Raw genomic sequence first — 14221 nt, 5'->3', positions numbered from 1 at the left:
CGCCTTACACAATTTGCAAGCTAGTTTTGTGGGTACTGTCCAGGACTTAAAGCCCCAGAGGCCTGCAAAGTCTGGCTCTTCTAACAGGAGAAGCTGCCGGAATCATTTCTCTCCAACACTAAAGGGCTTTCACCTTTAAGAACCCATGTTCTCTGTAATGTCCATTCCTGCCCTGTGGTTCAAGAAGTCCTCTTCAAAAAAATAAGCATGTTGTTAAACTCTCTCTTTCTCTGTACCTGCCGACTGTGGCCACTTGGTGTCAGTAGCAACATGAGAACTCCTCTCTTTGTGAGGAGAGATGTTACTGGTGGGGTTCCTTATTTTGAATCCTAAAATATTTGCAAGGGTTCCATCATTGCCTTCGGCATTTACCTTACGTCTTTCTCTCGTTCCACGGGCATGTCTTTATTTGGCCTCTGGCTTTGCCTGACGGAGGGACAGACCACCTTGCAAACGTAAGTGGACGCTTCTCTAATCGTGAGAACTTTTTCCCCCCTTCTTGTGTGGCGTTCTTCACTTCCTAATTTTTTCATTTCCCAGGGAAGGAAAACAACCCTATTGACAGCTTTAAGGAAAAAATGCTGTGAATCAGCTATTTTGTCTGCAGAGGGCTTTAGTAGGGAAACGGAGCCTGTTCTTTGCAGCAGCTGCAATTTTAGCTACATTACCTGCCCCAAAGAGAAAAGGGGAAAATCTCTTGCCAGGTGTGGCTTGAAATGTCATCATCCAGAGGAGGGGAAGGATCTGTTCTTGTTCATCCCAGAGTGCAGGACAGGCAACCGTGGGTTACAGGAAGCCAGATTTCGGTTGCATATCAGGAAAAACCTCTTAACTGTTAGAGCAGTATGACAAGGGAACCCATGACCTCAGGACGTGATGAATGCTCCAACATTGGAGGCATCTAAGAGAAAAAATGGACAACCCTCAAGCCCCTTGGAGACCCTTCCCCTGACCTCTAGGTGCACATGGCCTTGTGGCTTCCAGATTTGAGCATCCAACAGGTAGAGAGCTGTGTTCCCCAGAAGCAGGTTGTCAACCACTAAAATAAAGCATTCCGAATGGCAATTTGAGAAGAATTGATGGATGCCAGTGGTTGCTCTCTTGCTGTTGTTAAAAGATACTCTTGTCCATCAAAGATATATAAACACTGACTGGTTTTAAATAACAGATTTTGTTGCTGTTTTGTTGTTATGTCCGACTCTTTGTGACCACACGGACCAGAGCACTCCAGGCCCTCCTATCTTCCACTGCCTCCCGGTGTTGGGTCAAATTCACGTTGGTCGCTTCGGTGACCCTGTCCAGCCATATCGTCCTCTGTGGTCCCCTTCTCCTCTTGTCTTCACACTTTCCCAACATCAGGGTCTTTTCCAGGGAGTCTTCTCTTCTCATGAGATGGCCATGTATTGGAGCCTCAGCTTCAGAATCTGTCCTTCCAGTGAGCACTCAGGGTTGATTTCCTTCAGAAAGGATAGGTTTGTTCTCCTTGCGGTCCAGGGGACTCTCAAGAGCCTCCTCCAGCACCACAATTCAAAAGCATCCATTCTTTGGAGGTCAGCCTTCTTTATGATCCAGCTTTCACTTCCATACATCGCTATTGGAAAAACCATAGCTTTGACGATGCGGACCTTTGTCGGCAAGGTGATGTCTCTGCTTTTTAAGATGCTGTTGAGGTTTGTCATCGCTTTCCTCCCAAGAAATAAGCATCTTTTAATTTCGTGGCTGCTGTCACCATCTGCAGTGATCAGGGAGCCCAAGAAAGTAAAATCTGTCACTGCCTCCATATCTTCCCCTTCTATTTGCCAGAAGGTGATGGGACCAGTGGCCATCATCTTTTTTTTGTTTTTGTTATGTTATGTTTTGTTTTGTTTTGTTTGATGTTGAGCTTCAGACCATTTTTGGTGCTCTCCTCTTTCACTCTCATTAAGTTTTTGGTGGAATTTTAATTGCTGGGAGAAACAGGGTATCTATATTTGTATGGTGAGTGTTGTGATATTTTAACTTTTTTTTTTGTAGTGGTGTTGTCCAGTTTTACCTTGGGGAAGAGCACCTCATTTCATTGCACCCACTTGTGAGTGCAATGACAAATAAATTTCTTATGTCTATGTCTATGTCTTAATTCCTCCTCACCTTCTGCTATTAGCGTGGTATCATCTGCATATCTGTAGTTGTTGATATTTCTTCTGGCAATCTTAATTCCGGTTTGGGATTCATCCAGTCCTGCCTTTCACATGATTTATTCTGCATATAAGTTAAATAAGCAGGGATACAATATACAGCTTTGTCGTGCTTTATATAACAGATACACCTTCTTAAATATCAATGCAGTATGTGTGCTGTTCCTAATATTGCTGTTTTTTGTAGCTCTGATTATGTTATTTCTGGAATCTGCAACTGCTTATAATAATGTGTGAAATTTCTTGATGCTGTTCCATTTTTACAGTATTTCAATTTCTATTACGCCCATCTAACTAATGGTCCCTCCAGCCCGTTTACAACAGTGATAGCAACAACGAATAACGCAAACATTAAGTGAGAATTAAAATGAAACTAATATTGCACTTAAAAACATTTGCTGTGTGTGTTTCCAGTAAGTGGCTGTCATACAACACGCAGGGAGATGTGAACAGGCAACGGATGTATTTTTCTGGGAATCATTCCTATACATTTTTGTATTACCCAAGAAAGAACAGGTTTCTCTTCATCTCTGACTCACTTTTGAACACTTTGTTATCTTCTCTTTTTTTTCCACTGAAGCTGCATGCCGTGAGTTCTATATCTAGCACGATCAATCATGGGGCCAGCGAGATATACTTATTTTCCAAGCATTTGTTCTCTGCCTGTTTTGAAGGCGGTGGTGGTGGGGGTTGTTCTCACAGAACTGATCCTCCCTCTCTCGTCCACAAAGGGTTTTGTACACCCCTTTCCTACTAGTCGGGACATGATAGCGGAAGATGATGGCAGGCGATGTCGCCTTTTGGGGTGAGAAGAACCTGCAAGGATTGTGCGGCTTGCAGCTGACACCGGTTTCTGTGTGACTCAAAAGCTCCATCGGCCGCAGATGCTTCTTTTGCACACTTCTCTGTGGTGAGCTGGTGCACCAAAGAGGTGGTTGGGTATTTCTCTCTCTCTCTCTCTCTCTCTTTCTCTCTCTCTTTCTCTCTGGCTTCTACTTCCTCAGCTGGCAGTTGCTACGGAAGTCCCCAGTCTTGCAGAATGTGCCTGGTTTTGCCCTGTCGCTCCTCCTCTCTGGGCTCTTTAAGGAAGTGGGCAGCTAGAAAGAGGGGAGTGGCCATAATAAGTTTCTAAAAAATCATATCTCTGTGTGTATGTGTGTGTCGGAGGCTGGAAAATAGACATACACACCGAGCACTCAAGTGCATCGTCTCTCTCTCTCTCTAACACCCACTCTCAAAGTTCTGTTTCACCTGCTCTGCGTTGGAAGTGGAGAGCATCGCCCTGGCTGGGAGCTCAGAAAGAGACTTTGCAGAAGGACGCCCTGGATCCATCTCAGGTAAGTCCTCCTCACCTTGTCAGACAAGAGGGAGGCAGCAGAAAAAGAGAGAGAGAGAGAGATTGAGAGTTTCCTGTCCGGGCAGGTTTTTTTTCTTCCTGTGGGGCTGGAGGCATGAAATTGTTTCTGCAGAGATGCCGAACCCTGACACATCTGGCTGCAGGCGGGGAGAAGGGAAGGCGCAACCAGGAAGTAGGTAGAGGAGTCCTGTCATCGACGGGGCCTGCGGGCAGAGAGAGAGAGAGAGACCCAAGAGACGGAAACAAGGCCAAGCAAGAGACGGGTGGCTTCTCTGGGAGTGCATTTGGGACCCCCGGCTTCCACAGCTGGGTGTCTAGTGCGCAGGAAGCACCCTCGCACCGGACTCTGGCACCTGGGTCCCCCGGACAGCCCTTGGCGCCAGAGGTGAGCCAAAAGGGAGGGGGCAGGTCACTCAAGGTCAACAGAGCGATTGTTTTGTGCGCGGGGAGGGGGAGTGTCATGCGCTTCGTTTCCCATGGAAAGGTGCATTGGGGTTGCTGGACCCCAGCTTGGTTCTGGAGATGGACGCCACACACAGGTCAGCTTCCAGAGAGCGAGACCGTTGGCCTGCATAGAGCCTAGGTGGATCCCCTCGGGGCACATATAATTGGAGTCCCCCCTCCCAGTTCCGGTGCCTCAGTTTGGTTTAGCTTGCAGCACAGGCTGGTGTGCAAGTCCAGAATCTTTCCTTGCTTCTTTCCATAGGCGTGTATCGCCTTCAGGGCAAGGCGAGGTAACTGCGGCCATGATCGGCCACGCGCATTCTCTGCCCCAAAGTCAATATTAACACAGAAGAGGAGGCTGATGGCTTTCCTTTTGGTTTCGGTGGCATGACGGCGGGCCAGGTGCGTCTCTGAGAAAAGCCAGGTTGTGGTGTGTGGGTGCGCACGGTTTCACATTTCCGACAAATGGCTTTCCTCACCCCCTTCCCACCCTTCTGGCTAAGATCTCCCAGATTTGGCACCCGGTGGTTCGGCAGTCGCTGTTTGGCTCATTTTTTCTAGCCAAAATAAATAAATGTTCAGCTGAGGAGCACATTTCTTTGCCTGGAAGAGTAAACAGGCGCGTGGTGGCTTCACGGCTCTGGTGTTTGTTTTTCTCAACTTTGATAAGGCTCCACTTTCTTCCTGAGCATAATGTGGGGAGAGAATTATCCACTTAGTCGAGTTGTAATGGTGTAAGAATCCTATAAATCTTTGCTCAGTAGGGTTTACTCCCAGATAAGCATGGATAGGACTGCCTGGGAATAAATCCTATTGAATGCCTTCGGAGTAGACAGGTTCTCATGTGGGAATAAATCATTAACTCAAAGCAGAAGTGTTGTGGAAATGTTGATTTTTGAAAGACCTGGAGATGTTTTCTTGTGGAATCGGCTTTTGGCAGTCCTGTCTGGGAGGTGATCTGAGACGTACGAAAGCAAGAATAATTTTCTTTTAGTGTTTATTTATCCTTTAAAGTTGCCTGGCACTGTTTCTTTTGTCTTTTTGCTGGGAGAGGAGGTGAGCAGAGCCAGCCAACGAGAAATAATCATCACCAATATGTACTGTAATTGTTCTCTATTATCTGTTTTTGGAGCTGATCTTTGTTTTACACACAGACACACACACACACACACACACACACACACACACACACACACACACACACACACACACACACACACACAGAGAGAGAGAGAGAGAGAGAGAGAGAGAGAGAGAGAGAGAGAGAGAGAGAGAGAGAGAGAGAGATTTAAAATCCCAGATTTTAGCCCTGCAGTTCAAAGCACAGAGGGTGCCCAATCTGTTTGTATGTTCCAGCATATTTTTTCTTTCCAAGATTCGCAAGATTTGGAACAGGAGTTCCATTTGCTTTTGTGTGTTATAATAATTGTGTGCCTGCAAGCCAATTCCAGGGGGTTGGGCTGGATGGCCTCAGTGGTCTCTCTTCTGACTCTATGACTTATGATAACCCTTTTCCAGGGTTTTCTCACTAGAGAATGCACAGATGTGGCTTCCCATCCCCTTCTTCTGGAGGTGTCCTGCAACTGTTCTGCAGTTGGCCCAAGGCTACATGGGGGGGGGGCTCTCCTCACTTGGAGGCCCAGTGGGGAATTGAACTCCCAACCTCCAGCTCTGCAGCCAAATACTTAACCAACTGAGCTATCCAGCCAGCTGTGTTTTGTTCCTACAAGGGAGAAAAGGAAAGCGAGACATCATAATGCATTGGGGGGGGGGGTTAATGGAGAAAACTGAGTAGCAAAAAATTGCAAGTACATGTTGTTAATTTATGAAAGAGAAGCGCCAGAGCTGAAGACTTCAGGGTGCGGTGATTCTTTTCCTGAGCAACCTGCTCTCCTTCTTGTCCGGGGATCAGGGCTCGCTCAGGTGGTCTAGTGTGGAGCAAAAATAAATAAATAAATAAAAGCACACTGGCTCCATCACAAGGTGGGTTGTGCGAGGCTTTGAAACCCCTGTTTCACTTTCCCTGAAGTCAAGCCCCCCCCCCCCCTGGCAGTTTACTGAAAGAGTGTGTGAGTGAGAGAGAAAGGTAAATAAACTGGAACTGTCAAAAGGCAGTTCAACTTAAGCTTCATATGAAAAGGTTGTATTGAAAACACACACACACACACACACACACACACACGTGTCAAAAACAGTTTTCAGAAAAGTGGACGTTTTGCTCTTTCTCAAACTATCTCCAACCAAAAAATAATCGGGTTGTGCTCTTTGCAAATTTTCCATCGCTGTGCATGTGTTCCAGCATGCCTCCGTGCGTGCGTTGTGGCTGCTCCAGGTCGTGGTTCTCGAGTGCGGCTTGGACACTTCACCTCCTAGGGGTTGCCTGACCCTGTTTTTCTTCATAATTGGGCCAGAAATGCACACCGTGCAAAAGTGGGTTTTTATTTTTATTTTTTGGAGGGGCAGGGGTTCCGGAACCCGCAAAGCGCCCGTATGTTCTTCTCGAGATGCGACTTCCCTTCGGCTCCCCCTTCGAGCCGGCGCTGGCTCCACCATGACTCGTCCTCCAAAACCCAGAAAGGAACAGGGGACGAGGCCGTCCGTCCAGCTGTTTCTGGACATAACCGTGCCCTATGGGCCGAAGGAGAACGGTCACAAAGGAAATGAGTGGGTCAGGCAAGAGGCCACGGGGGAGAACCCTTCTTTCCACCCTCTGGCTTACGATAGGAAGAAAAGTTTTTACGTGGCTGAGGAAGCGTCCCACCCCGCGGCCGGATTGGGACACTTCCAGAGTGAAGTCGGGCTGCTTCGCTTGCCGGTTTGTGAGAACTGGTGGCTAAGAGGCTCCAAAACCTGAGACACTTGTCTTGTCCTGCGAGATCAGCCAATAAGCCTTTAAGACGGAGAGGTGAGCGTCCATCCATGGGGGGCGGGGGGGGGCGTCTAGAGCAATGGTTTCCAACCTTGGGTCTCCAGATGTTCTTCGATTAAAACTCCCACAAGCCTTCACCCCCGGGCTGTGCTGGCCAGGGTTTCTGGGAGTTACAGTCCAAGAACATCTGGAGACCCCTGGTCTAGGAGGTCAGTATGTGATGCCTTCTTCTCTCCAGCATAAACCGGCACTTCAGGGGTATACTGCCTCTGAATATGGAGGTTTCACTAAACCACCAGGGCTGATTCACTTTTTGGCAGGCACTGTTTCCCAGAATCTCCCCAGCTAACACAGCCAGTCCTTGGTTGTGATGGGGAGTTGGCCCTACTACCTGTAATGCACACCCTGCCCCTGTGGTGGCTGTACAAGTATGCAAAGCTAATTTATCCTGGATGAAGCCCTTGGCCCCCATACCCTGCAGCGGCTCACATGGCCCCATGGCCCCTGTCGGCTGAAGCCCTGTTCAATCAATAGGTCTGTGCAGAAGAAGGCTGAGGGGGATCGGGACCCTGGCCCAGCTGACCATGAGGGCCTTCTCTGTGGCTGTACCTAGACTTTGGAACTCCCTCCCACTGGAAGCCAAGCTGGTCCTCATCTTTACTGTCCTTCCGCAAACTGGCAAAAGACCTTTCTCTTCAGGCAAGCTTTGTTTCATTGACTGTCTTTCTAAGACGTGTTTTTTTTTTTTTTTTTTTAAATGGGACTGTTATGTTTTTATTGTTGTTTTTAACGTCTTTTTATTACTGTTTTTATCCAGTTATACTTGAAGCTATTTCAGCTTCTAATCTTGTTTCTTTTCATACTGCCAGCCATCTTAGGATCTATCTTGGGGGAAAGGTGGTCTATTAACAAATAAATAACCTTGAATTAAGGTGCATCGTTCCCAAAGCTAGCCAGTGCCTCCTCCTCCTCTTCCTCTTCCTTTGTAGCAGGAAAAAATAACCAAATACACCCTCGACTGCGGGCTGGTGTCTTTCAGGGGACTCTCAATCTGCAGCCTCCTGATGGTCGGGCTGGCCCAGATCCTGGTGCTCACCCTGCAGGGATGTTATTTGAACAGAGTTCTCGTGTTTAGTCATTTGATGCCTCTGAAAAAGGATCAGGGCGTCGAGGAGGGCAAGGGGCCGGGGTCAAAAAGAGTCCTGCTCCGGCGACACCATCCTGGGTGCGATGGGGCCAAGGCCTGATCCGGTGGTGTAAGACCGTTTTCTCGCTCTGCCTTGGGTGGCATCATTTCTGTTCCCCAAGCCTTCCTTTCCCTCGAATGTTCCGACACAACAGCTGCTGCCGGGGGAACGTTGTGTTCCCTCTTGGCTTTTTCTTGGGAGAAAACTCCTACCTCCTCTTCCTTTCCCACTGGGTGTGTTTTAGCTGTCCGTGAACAAAAAAAAATCCGCAAGAGGGAAGAAACAGGGGAGAGAAAAGGGGACGGCCGGTTCTGTGTCGGGGGGGGGGGCTGCTCGGTGGAAGCCCTTCTCGTGAGCTGTTTGCGGGTCAACATCCAGTCCGCAAGTTCACAGATTTCAGGGAGCTCCGAGCCACACTGGTTGGGGATTCTGGAAGCTGGAGTCCAAATGGATGGCATGGTGTTTTTTTGTTGTTGTTGCTGTTCATGCTCATGATGAGAACATGGGACTTGATACCTTCCACCTACCCAGACTTCAGTCTGCGGTGCACCCACTCGGTGGCCCATTTGGTGACACAACCTGCAAATCCCCAGGCCTGGCTTGTGACACAACCCACAAGAGAGGCCGCAAGCGTCCCGAGCCGTCCTCCTGCGTGCCCTTGAGAAACCCCGTAACCACATCCCGGCTCTGCTCCGAGGACCGTGACGTTTGGGCACCTTCTCAAAGTCTGCAGATCTGGGCTGGGTTGAGAAATCTCTTTATCGTTCTTCTCTTTCCGTGGCGGGTACCAGAGTTGAAGGTCTCCGGAGAAGAAAGGAGACTTGGGTTCCAAAACCCTTGGCCCAATAAGCCAGCGTTTAGGGAATAAATAAGCCACCAGCGTCATACCCATCGTTTCAGCTCACCGGCTGAGCTGACGTGCGTACCCTCGCCGGCCGTCTTCAGAAGAGCCACGCCGGTCAGAGGTGGGGCCACGGGTTCGAGTCCCACCTCTTCTATCCCATGACTTTTCTGCAACAGCCCCTGCGCTCAAAGCTGGCACCCAAACCGAGGCATGTGTGCACCAGCTACATTTCCCAGACTTTTCCAGGGAGCCAGGCCGTCGGGCTTGCTGGCTGGGGGGGATTCTAGGAGTTGTTATTGGTCCTCTAGGCACATGTTGTACCTGTTTAAAGATCATCCAGTGTGTGGCTGCCCAGAGGGGGCTTTCTGCTCTGGTGACACCCAGGAAGGGGAACGGTTTGTGGTTATGTGCTGTTGAGTCACCCCTGATTTCGGGTGACCCTGGTGTGAATGGGTGATCTCCAAAATGTCCCGTCCTCGGACACCCTGTTCCGCTCTTGCCGCGGCCTTCGGAAACGGGAGCCCGGATCTTTGACCGTCTGCTTTCAGCGAAGGGTGTTGGGTTTGATTTAGCTGCCGTCCAGTTGTTTGTGAGTCCGTCACTTTGTGCCTATGTAGAGAAGGTGTTTTCGGAAGTGGGGGGGAAATAGAGAGAGCTTTCTCTGCTTGCATCAAATCACCTTGGGCATTTTCTAGAAAGGCAGGACCGCAGGTGATAAGAAATCTGAAAGGTGAAAAATGGGCCAGCTGGAGAGCAGAGTGCTTTGGAACAACTGGAGAGAAGCTAGATTTTGGGCATTCCGTTTCCCGCTGGGCAATCCGGGGAGAAGAGCCAGCCTGGGTAGCCTTGGGCAAGCGGCCAGGTGGTCTCAAGGTGTCCCAGCAAAAGCGCTGCCCCACGGGCACAATGCCAGGCGTTAGTTTCAATTTATACAGACTAAAGCCAGCTTGGGTGTTCATATCATCAGGGGAGGCCTTTATCTCTACCTTCACGGGTGCATTTGGTGGAGACACGAGAGAAGGCTCCCAAGCTGTGGAACCCCCTGCCACTGGAACTCCCTGCCACTGGAGGCCAGGCTGGCTGCATTTTGGCTGGCCTTCCACAAGCAGGCCAAGAATTTCCTCTTCAGGCGAGCCTTCAGGAACTGCTTGTCTGAGTGGGGTTTTTTTAATGGATTGCTATGTGTTTCTGCTCTGACTAATCTTTAGTTTTACCTGTGTTTACCGCCTGAGAGTGGTATTTGTTTGTTCTTTTTTATATTTGTATAGTTATTGCTTTAGCTTTAATATTGACTTTTAACCATGTAAGCTGCCTCTTTATACTCATTGTTTTCAGCTTTAAATATTGTATTTCAGTTATGGAAGCCGCTTTGGGTCCTTTTTAAGGAGAAAGGTGGGGTAAACATATTTTAAATGAATGAATGAATGAATGTACCCTTCGTACCCAGGATAAAGACGTGTTCATAAGTCTGAATTGTCATGACAGCATCTCCTGTTTCTAAGAAGATAAACAGGGAGACATCAGAGGCGGGAAGAGAGGAGACAAAGCATGGAAGCGCGCAGAAGCAGGCTCACGGATCCAAATGCATTCTTGAATACCTTTCCGAAGGGCCACGCTTAGGTCCAAATTAAATATGTTGTTAGTTATAGGAATGCTATTAGCATGGACTTTTTTGGTTGTATATATAGAGCTGCTGTGGGGACATTTTGAGCAGCCTCCAAATTGTGTTCTCCCTTCTGCCTCGATCTTCTGGGGAGACCTCCTTTTTGGTCCTGTTGCTCTTGCGGGCATTAAAAAGCCGCTGAGGACACAACGGGAGACTTCTCGGTCACTAGTCCCAGACTGCGGAACTCCTTTCCACAAGGAGCCTGATCAGCTTCTCCCGCAACCCAGCCGCTGGCAGTTAAGGATTTTTTTATTTGTCCCGGTTCGTATTTTGGCCCTTATAGTGCTCCAAGCAAAAGTTTCCGAGGGAAAGATGCTGGAGGGTGTCACGATGCTTTGACCCATCTGGAAACTTCTTCCGTTACTTTCTCCCGAAACAGGAGGGGAACCAATGCAGGTACGCCTTCCTGCGACTGAAAGCTTTAGTCGAATTTCATCACAGATGAGAAGACCACAGAACCAAGAGACCGGCTTTCGTGACTCAACGCCATTTGGTCCTTCCATGGCTTTCGAGAGGAATGGCTGGGAGGCGGCTTCTGCCGTCTTCTAGAATTAGCTGCCAGAGGCAAAAGACCCCCTTTGCCAAAGGGCAGGGCCAGCCCTGATAGCGAACAAGGAATCTTGCCTTCCTGTTACTCTTGCACTTCCCGTGCTTTCAAAGTAGCTTGAGGATAATGCAAATGTTGGCCAGGTGAACATGTAGCTTAACGTGCAAGGCACATGGACCAGAGACAAGCTTAAAGCTGGGGGCAAACCCAAAGGAAAGGGGTCTTTCCTTGGAGCCATGACACGGGTAGGATGAAGAATGATCCTGGTAACACTTGGATTTTACATTTTCAAAACTGGAGGATGAAAAATCATGTCTCTTTTCCTCTCAACAGCACCAGCTCCCATCTGAAACCAGCCGGGGCACCTAAAAGAACGTTAACGGGTCTCCCATGTGCTTTTTAAAGGGCGGGATCCTGGTACAATTTTCCCCTTCAAAATTAAACAGAACCTGCGTGTGGAGGTACAGGTGTCCAGTCCTGATCTAACCCGAGGAAGAATTCCAGGGATCTCAAAAGCCTGGTTACTATTTTGGGATGTCTTGGCCAGTCCAGAAGAAGGCAGGGCCCTAAAATGGATTTTGGGAATTTCCCTTTCCAGCAAGAATGCATGCAGCAAAGCTGCGTGATTCCCAATTACCCTCTTCCGGAAGGAAACCGAGATTACTTTGTTCTTCCCTGTATAATTAAGAGAGAAATCTCCCTCTGGCAAAGCATCATGTGTGAAGTAGCACTTGGTCAGGCCATGGAACAAACTTCAAACAGAAAGTGGCTTGATTGCCTGGGGCCCATCCTTGGAGGCTAGCGTGAATCCAGGCCACGGGTCCATATGAATGATGACATGAGAACAAATCAAGGGTTCAAACAGACTTTTGACTTCTCACAAAGCTTTTCTTTTTAAAAATAATTTATTCATTTAACTTATTTATTTATTTAACTTATATGCCGCCCACTCTACCCAAAGGTCTCTGGGAGGCTTTTTTTTTTTTTTTTTTAAAGACATCAAATAATATATATTAAAAATATTTCTAGAATAATAAAAGCAACAGGTGTTCAAGCCGAAACGGAAAACCTTAGGCCAAAGTTTTTGGCTTCTTCTTGTATAAGACGACTTTTCACAATCTCCTAGAGGCAGACAGACCTTGAGAAAGTTCCTTTTTTGGATTAAGACCGCCCAGCTTTCCCACGGGCACTGTTGTTGGAGGGAATTCTAGGGCAGATAGTAACTTCTGAAAAGTTTTTAATGTTTTTTTTTTGAAGTTAACTTTTCCAAGCTCTGGGAAGGTATGATCTTGGTATGTTTTGACTCAAATGGCATGGGGAACTTTCTACACGTTCCCCACCTTGGGTCCCCCAGATGTTCTTGGACTGCAACTCCCAGAAGCCTTTGCGACCAGCTGTACTGACCCAGTGTTTCTGGGAGTTGCAGTCCAAGAACACCGGGGTGGCCCAAGGTTGGGAACAACTGGTTTAAAAGTTTGCTCTGTCTCTAAAAGCAAGCCAGTTTCCCTGTCCGTCGAAAATGGGATGAGGACCAGCAGCAGGAAAGAATCCACGTTGAGTTCCTGCTTTTAACTCCATCGCGTCACACCGTGATCACGTTCACTCCGTCTTCTTGGTTCTTTCTCAGTTAAGTGGCCAAAAGGCCTCTAGGTCTTCTTTAGCTGTTGGAAGAGAGATGGGTTTCCTTCGGGTGGTGAAGAACCTGTCCTGAATTCCTCATGTGTATTTGGGTGCCTGTTGTTGTTTTTAAATGGTCTCGCCTGCTTTTGTGTGCCCGGCTTGGCTTTAAAGTGTGGCTAAACTACCTGGTGTGGTTTTGAATCCATGGGGACTGGATGAATCAACTCTTCCACCTGTGGATTCAGCAGGTCTACTCAACTTGTGATTTACTGCTGGATTTCAGCCATCGACTCCCACCGCCTTAGGTTGAACTGTAGAACTTGGTACCACCGTGGGTACAGGTGGCTGCCAGTTTGGACAGCGTTAAGGGATAAATTCCATTGTCGACGAGTCAGGGTGGCCTTGTAACACTTCCCGTATCAGAGGCAGGTTGCCTCTTGATAGATCAGTCGCTGGAGGAAATGTGATGGGGGCAGCTTTCAGGCTAACCTCTTGGCCACGGTCGGAACAGAATCCACAAAAGTTTCCATAATTATCTGTGATGTTTAAAACAGCACGGGTTTGCAGTCTTGACACATGAACTGCTGGATAGCTTAGAGGTTTAGGCATCTGGATGTGGAGCTAAAGGGACTCGATGGTCCATAGGGTTCCTTCCAGATCTGCCCTTTCAAAATTATTATTATTGAATTGCTGGATAGCTCGGTGGTTTGGACAGCTGGTGGTGGAGCCAGAGGTTGGGAGTTGGATTTTCCCCCATGGGGCCTCCTTGAGAGGGGCTGGACTTGATGACCCACGGGGTCCCTTCCAGCTCTGCAGTTCTAAGATGATGATTATAAGGGAAGGTTTCAAAGCCTAGACCCTAGCTCTGAACAGGGGGAAAAAACAATACCGCCGCCAAATATTTGTTGCCCTCACTCTGATTACGATTGTGCCAGGTTTGAGATCACACCCCTTTCCCTGCGTGTTTCGAAAAGATGGAATTTCTGGCATGCAACCCTGGTCGTTTCCTGGCATGGTGCCCAACTGTACATTGCTTTCTCCTGTTCACCTCTAGAGTCCTTTGGCTCCAAGCAGACAGGAAATGCAAAACCCAACTTGCTCCGAGCTGATGGAGCTGATGGGCAAATTGGGAGGGGGGGGGGGAGAATTGTTGGGAGGATGATGTGGCCCTTCCTTTGAACCCACCTCCCGTCAGAACCGTTAGAACTGCTCTCTCTGTGTTTCAGTTTGCTGTTTAACATCAGGAGTGGAAGTAACTAAAAAAAGAAAGTGAAAGTAGGGCGGGGGGGCGGTTGAGTGAAGAAGTGCAGAAATAAGAGAAGCAGAACGTCTTGTACCGGAGGCAGGGGAGGGGAAAAAGTCCCTTTTTCTTATTTGGAGGCGGTGAAACACAAAATCAGGGACCATCTGTGCCACGGTGAATCACGGCAAGGAAAGGCTGGGGCTGCACACAGCAGAAGCCAAGGGGAAGGCAACGTCCAGACAAGGGCCCCGTGGGGTCAAGAGGAGAAAG

The 14221-nt window shown here is 48.4% G+C and overlaps 1 protein-coding gene across 8 annotated transcripts in view; it reads left to right on the top strand.

The window, feature by feature from the left end:
* The first annotated feature begins 350 nt into the window (after window positions 1-350).
* Window positions 351-14221, top strand: part of PTK2B (protein tyrosine kinase 2 beta) — an 87230-nt gene continuing 73359 nt past the window's right edge. For 6 of the 8 annotated variants that reach the window (XM_078381417.1, XM_072986156.2, XM_072986155.2 and 3 more), the window contains exon 1: window positions 3270-3511. The gene's annotated coding sequence lies outside the window, so the exon portion shown is untranslated. Of the gene's footprint in view, window positions 456-3269; window positions 3512-3778; window positions 3917-14221 lie in introns of those variants that run through there. The other 2 variants (XM_078381410.1, XM_072986139.2) reach the window with 2 other exon arrangements.

Source organism: Pogona vitticeps, chromosome 1, assembly GCF_051106095.1.
Source record: "Pogona vitticeps strain Pit_001003342236 chromosome 1, PviZW2.1, whole genome shotgun sequence".
In the NCBI taxonomy this organism is placed as follows: Eukaryota; Metazoa; Chordata; class Lepidosauria; order Squamata; family Agamidae; genus Pogona; species Pogona vitticeps.
This window is presented reverse-complemented; position numbering and strand designations above follow the sequence as displayed.